Here is a 7,178-nt window from a genome sequence, read left to right on the forward strand (position 1 = left end):
AAATGCTAACAAATCTCTGTACATTGTCGACCCCCATGTCTGAACTAGTTGGGTAGCTAATCCAACTGTCACGCTCAAACCATGAGCATGCACATCCTCATGCCACCATCAGTTGTTTCTCTGAACATCCTCTCACATCATCAACTCGATCAAGAATCCATCTCCATATAAGTGTAAGCCACGCTCAGGTCCATGAAGTAGCCCTCATCTCACCTACAACATGCTTTCCATGATGTTTGGTGTCAATGTGCTACATGAAATCAGCCACATCTATCCCAACATCATCCATGTGTGTATCTCCTCAATATGAAGAGACCATCTCATCAATCTCCAACTCTCAGTGTGCCACATCTAGGTCCATGAAGCAACCTCCATCATATCTGCAATGTGTCATCCCTCAAGTCTGCCATAGAAACAAGTATACAACTGTCTCATCTATCCATGTGCTGCCCATGATCATAAATCAATCAGCTCCCATGTGTCTAAAGTATTTGAGTCTCGGCTCAACCCATGCCCAAGTGTTGCCACCAAGGCATCATCGTCGTTGTAACTCCATCACTCCAAAGTGTCTCATATCGATTCTCCACATCAAGTCACTCTTCCAAGCCATGCCCACACATGTACTCGGAAGTATGCACCCCATCCTGCATCAAAGTCTCTGACCTCAGCTCCTCAATGCATCAGATCCTCCAAGTTTACCATATATGAAGTCCCCAAAAGTCACAACAATCTCATGTCATCATGAGCTCCATCCAACCAACATCCAGCAAGCATACAAGTCTCGGCCCAAAGGTCTCTGCATGATGCCTCAACTCTCCATGTAGTAGGAATGCTCCATAGCCTGCTCACAACTCCATCAAAGTCCATGGCCTTGTTGTACAAGAGTGCACAACCTCTCCATTGGCTCATAAGTAATAAGTCTCCATGTCACACTAGCAGATCCACCTGCACAACATCCTGCCTCGACACTCCTCATTGGATGCCCATAAGTGACACCTCTACAAGTGCTCCTGCACAATTTCCCTGCATAAGACTGCCATGCTCCATGTCTCCAACCTGATGTCCATGACTAAGTTGCCCATGTAGTCCAACCAAGTAGACCCATCACAACAATCGGTCATCCTCATCCAAGTCTGCAATCTTCAGTCTAGTGAACTCGGTCACCTAACCATATCATCATCACATGAGTCTCTCCATCATAGCTCCACTAAAGGTTCCACCAAGACTATCTCTTGGTCTTGGCCATGAGAAGTCCACCCAAGCATCATCGTACCTCAAGTGTGTGCCCTCCAATCTGTCCATGAGTCATGCTGGGCACTTAGCCAATTCTCCATGTGGCTAAAGCATGACCCATTCCTCCACAACGATCATCATGTTCCTCCCTTGTCACGGGCCTTTGTACCTTCTATCACAAGGTCACAAACAACCCCAATAAGTCCTGCAACAGTCAACAATCCTTGCTTCTCCATACAAGGTCTCATCATAGACATCCATGGTAAGATGCTCCCTAGCATCGGCAAACTGACTTTTCCCTTCCCTGCATACGGTCCATCTACCAAATGCTCAAATGAAACACAAGTATCAATAGTACTTACATCATCATCATGAGGTTCCTCCATGTGAGTATCCTCATCCATCCATGTTTGCAAACTGCACGATCCTGGTCCAACTTGATCAATCTCAAGTTCATCCTCCATCGTTGTCATGTCTGCAACATCCTCTTCCTTGTCAGCACAATCTGCAACTTCATCTTGCTCCACTGTCCAACCAAGTTGAAGAAGTTCGTCTTCAACATTCTTTTCCAAGACTTCAAATTCCTTTCGAATCCGGGGATTCTCTTCTTTCAACCTCTTCAACCTGTTTAAGGTAAGCAAGAGCTTCCCTTCACATTCTTCCAAACCTGCCATGCCTTGTCGTTCAGCGTGGCCCAAGCACAAAGCTCCACCCCCTGCTAAACCCGTTTCACCGTTCACCAGCTTCACCAAGTTCCCTACAACCATGAACCGGCCCTTGTTCCACTTGTATGTGAAACTAGCTTCCTTCACCTGCAAGTACCTGCTTCCACTGTCATCAACTGTCAAGTTTCAAAGTGTACCCACACCTGCACTTCGTCACGAGCAACCATGCTTTGATACCAAATGTCACAATAGTGCAGTGGGATCAGCACTTCATCGTCAACCCGATCAGCTTCCTGATCATCAGGCTCTGATACCAACTGTCACGCCCCTACACCTGCTGTTACACAGTAATTTTTCACCATTTGTCACCGTCCCTGTTACCCCTCTCCCGCACTTTGGAGGACTCATTCCGGGACCTGTGAGAAGTGACATAACTTGAAAACACTTGCATTATGTTCCCCTAAGTATGGACTTCATATGCCCTGAAGACATCTCCTGCAGAATATCCTTAAAAAGTTCCCTTTTTCCATTAGCGTGGATCCACAGTGTATTACTCGCGCCAATGGGGGAAATCCTCCAAAGAGGGCGCACCAGTTGGCGCTCTGTCTCAGAGCTATACTCGCGCCAACTGAGTTTGGGAAAGTTTTTTAACAAACGCACGCGCGAAGGTTCTTTCCTTTCGACTCATGAAGCTTTTTAAGGATAATGCCAATCCCATGGATGTCGTGATTAATCTTATCTCCCTTTCCTCTATCCATAATAGCTTTTTGAGGATAAACCCAATCCCATAGATGGTGTGATTGATCTTATCTCCTTCTCCTCCATCTATAAAAGCTTGTTTTGTTGCCTTTGATAAGCTAGTTCCAGCACAGGGAGAATTATACTTTCAGAAGTCTAAGAGATTGTTGCAAGAGTCTTCTTTGCATTCATAATCAAAGAGAGAGAGGCTTGTTCCCAATCCCAACAAGCTTTGCAAGGCATATGTAGCTGATCATCCAGCCAAAGGAGGATTTGACGTCAGAACTATGATTGTATTCTTCTTTGTTGTTTATCAATAATAGATGACTATCATTATGGTTCCACTCTCATTGTCTTTTGTAATGATGTTTGAGTTATATATTTTCTGACTGATATATAATTGCATCTATTGGATTTTATGCTTGTATTTGTGTTGTTCTTTGCATTTGCAGGTGTCCATTCACAAAGATCGTGGGGATCGTGACCGGTCGGAGCAAAGGAACGAGAGTGGCGACTCTTCTATGAATATTAGCGTTGGAATCCAAGTAGGCTCTCATCATCCACCTTTAATTTGCAATTAGGAACTTGCGTGATAGCATTGTTTGATTGTTGCTAGACCTAGTCTGGGCTAGTAGGGATCGCCTCTGTCCGCAGAGGGGATTTACCTCCCCAACAATTTGGCGACTCCGCTGGGGAGTTAGCTTGTTGTTTGAATTGTAAACTTTAGACGGAGCCTGAAGTACGGCCAGATAGCCTTCGAAACGCTATTGCTTTGCATTAGCGAAGTAGATCAACGCCACTTCAGTCAATCTCTGGTTTGGTTTACGAACTAAATAACTTGGAGTTTGTCTTGTCTCTTTGGTTTTCTCTTGTTTTGATTGCTTAGATAGCTTTCTGGGTTGGATTCTTTGCTGTCTCTTACTGCCTGGTCTGTCTGGATACTGCTGGCCTAGTCTTGGATTGCTTGTTTTTTATTTTAGCATAGCAAACTTGATTGCTGCTCTTTTTTGCATGACAGTCACGCCAATTGGCACCACTTGTCAATGTACAGCCCACGCCAATCCTCAATTGGCGCTACTTTTAGCCTGAAAGTCGCGCCAGCTCAGGGAAACTTTTAGAGTTTGCTTGTTTTGAGCCTTCCAAGCTTGGTTTTTGTGTCTGGATACTATTTTTCAATCACTTGAATGTGTTAGAGTCTTGTTTGATTGGTTTTTGGGCCTTTACCCTTTGGATGTTTGCTTTTTTCCACCGATTCCACATTTTCAGCCCTAGGGCATCTAGTGGATTTGTGCATCGAGCCTTCCTTAGGAGTTTTGGTCTTTTGTCAGTCCAGTCGATTTTTTGGTTACTCTCTTGCACTTGTTCAGTGATTGTTAAGCTTTTTATTGCGTTATTCGAGTGATTCACTTCTTTTTCACTTGGATTCCGCTTGGCTTCGTTTTGGGCTTAGATCACATAGCTCATTGAGGTTTTTGTGATTTTTCTTGGTTTGAAAGATTGCCTTGGTGTTTCAGGGACTTGATTGTGTTTTCATTGAGTGAAAGTTGTCTCTTTTACTCTTTGTTATTATCTCTCAAAATTTGTTTAGTGCACTTTGCCATTGAAAAGAAAACGAACAATCTCTTTTGCTTTGAATTAGTTAATGGAAATTAGAGCTTTTCATTGTTGTTAGTGATTAGTGACTTTAAAGAAAAGTTTCGTTTATTGCCATTAGCTACATTAGAGTTATTGTTGATTGTTTTATGATCATTTTGTTTGATTGAAAGATCTCAACTCTCTCGTAGCTAGCGTTCATCGAATGAAATGATATATTTTGGCATATAGCTTGCATTTAGGAAATTGTGAGAGATTACATACGGTAAGACCTGGAAACTGAAACCTAATCAAAGATCAACCGTAAAATGAACTGAATGAATCTAAAAACACATTGGAACTTAACGCATACATCTAGAGGTCTAGGCTAGAGACGTGTTCCGGCGTCGTTAAACCTAGTCACTGTTGTTTCACACTAAGGTTGGGTGATTCCTCCTTTTGTGACTCAATAGTGTTCTAGCACGGATTTGTGCTCCCACGTACCGTCGAGTATATGGGGAGACCCTACTAGGTTATCATCCTTTATCCACAGGACGCCGTGTCTACCGCCTTACAAGCCGTAATGCATTGAACACAGCATTCGGGAAGATTGACTGCCGTACGGAAAGTCCTTGGTTTTCATAAGATTGCCAAGGTGTATATGCAGTTTTACGGATTTGTTTGGTAAACCCTTTGCCTAGTTTCTCCAGAGTAGTCACTTTTGATCCTTTTCGGACTCCCTAAAAGAAAAGGCTCACCTGAGAATTTGTCACTTCGGGCTCACTAAACATTCGAAGGTGACTAGAGTCACCTTTTCGTCCTTTTCTCGACTCTTAAAACATGAAAAGGTCAAGTTCAGTTCCTTTGTCTTAAAATTTATTCGGCCGCGATTCACATTTACCCGGTTAGATCTTGTTTGCGTTAGCTTGAGTAGGCTTCTTTTTCGATGGCAACCTTTCCGGGGTTCACCAACCTAGGGATCCCCTCTGACGGAAACCCTGGTCATTTCGCTCCTTTTGGGAATGTTGGTGCTCCTTACATGGCAACGTTGTCCCTCCCAGGGTTAACTGTTGGGTTGCCTGTTTGGTTGTTCCCAACCTCTTTGGTCCCTACCGTCTCAACTTCTGGTCAATCAGTCCCTCCACCTCAACAACATCATGTTGATTCTAACGTGGACCTCTCCCCTTCTTTGCCTGTTTCTACGTCCTCATCTTCTACTTCACCTGGTGAAAGTCTAGATTCGAGTAACCAGGTGACTAAGAAGAAGAAGAAGAAGTCTCCTAAGGGAAAGGCTAAAACTGCAGCTAGTCCCTCGAGTACACCTCCAACGGGCCACCTTCTGCTGCTTCGCGGAAGGTCAAATTTCCTTGTAGATTATGCAAGGAGGACCATCTTCTTCGCGATTGTCCTGGCATTCCCAGGGTCTTAGAAGTATGGTCTCGTGATCCGGCCCGCCCCTCATCGTCCTCTGGAGCTCATGGCGATGCTACCTTATCAGCTGGAAATGGTAAGGGAAAAGGGAAGATTCGAATCCCCTGTAGACTCTATGAAGGCAATCATCCCCTTCACCTTTGTCCACTCATGGATAAAGCCTCAGTTATCTTGGAAAGTCTCACAGCTCCTTCACCCCAACTACCCGTTGGCTATCAACGTCTCTCTGCAGCCGCAAATCGTTCCCCTGCTGAGAAAGAGATCGACCAAGATTCCTCTCTTGTCCAACCTCCTCTTCCTGAACCTGGCTCTGCCAAGCCTGTTCCAGACCAACCATTGATCGGAAAGAGTGTCGACTCGAGTTCACCACCCGTCGACCACTCTGTTTCGGAAGAGCATCATTTCCATGTTCTTCTCGTCTCCTCAGATTCTCTTGCGTCCGGAAATGATTCTCCTATCCCAGCTACTCCCGAGAGTCCTGCTTCGGTCCCTTTAGAGCAGGGGGGCAATCATACGATTCCCCCACTAAGTAGTTCAATCGTTTCCTTCAACTGGAGTCGTTTGACTACCTCCCGCCTTCCATCCCATGTGCCTTTCTGGGTCATGGTACATGCCTATAATAAGGAGATACCTGGCACTGTTTTGGATGAGGGTGCATCTGTTAGTCTTATGCCTGCCACTACTTGGCAATCTTTGGGTTCCCCACAGCTTGTGCCAGTCGCACCGAATCTGACGGCTTTTGACGGAGGAACTAGTCAACCATTAGGGATCCTTCCAAAGTTCCCTATTACTTTGGGAGGCAAAACCGTCTATATAGACGTATCGGTTACCCAAGGTGCTTTAGATTTCAGTCTTCTCCTTGGCCGTGACTATGTATATGCCATGGGGGCCCTGGTCTCTTCACTTTTCCGTGTGGTTTGCTTTCCACACAATGGAAGAATCATGACTATAGATCAATTATCGTTCGTTCGTCCCCGGGTCCCTCCTACGCAGTCGTCATCCCCTCCTGGTTTTCATCCACCAGTTGCATCTGCCCCACCACAGATCAACTACGTGGCCACTTATCCCGTGCCTGTATCCAGTGATGCCGCCGTCGTGCATAGTGTCCTGGGGGCATTGGGTCCTGACTTCCGAGATGTTACCCTTCCACCCGGAGTGGCACTCTTGGAAGCCCCGACTTCCTGTTCATTCTAATGAAGTTCGGGCGGAGCATAGTTCGTTTTCCTATGTCAAGCTCCTTAAAAAATGAAACTAGGTCTGGCGGAGCATAGTTCGTTTTCCTATGTCAAGCTCCTTAAAAAATGAAACTAGGTCTGGCGGAGCATAGTTCGTTTTCCTATGTCAAGCTCCTTAAAAAATGAAACTAGGTCTGGCGGAGCATAGTTCGTTTTCCTATGTCAAGCTCCTTAAAAAATGAAACTAGGTCTGGCCGAGCATAGTTCCTGATCTTGTGTCAAGCTCATTAAAAAATGAAATAAGGGTTATGAGGATAGTTCTTTTCCTAGGTCAACCTCATTAAAAAATGAAACATCTCCTTTC

The sequence above is a fragment of the Pinus tabuliformis genome, chromosome 4_1 (genome assembly GCF_031772625.1).
Source record: "Pinus tabuliformis cultivar Carrire ecotype Pingquan chromosome 4_1, CPIR1, whole genome shotgun sequence".
Taxonomy (NCBI): domain Eukaryota; kingdom Viridiplantae; phylum Streptophyta; class Pinopsida; order Pinales; family Pinaceae; genus Pinus; species Pinus tabuliformis.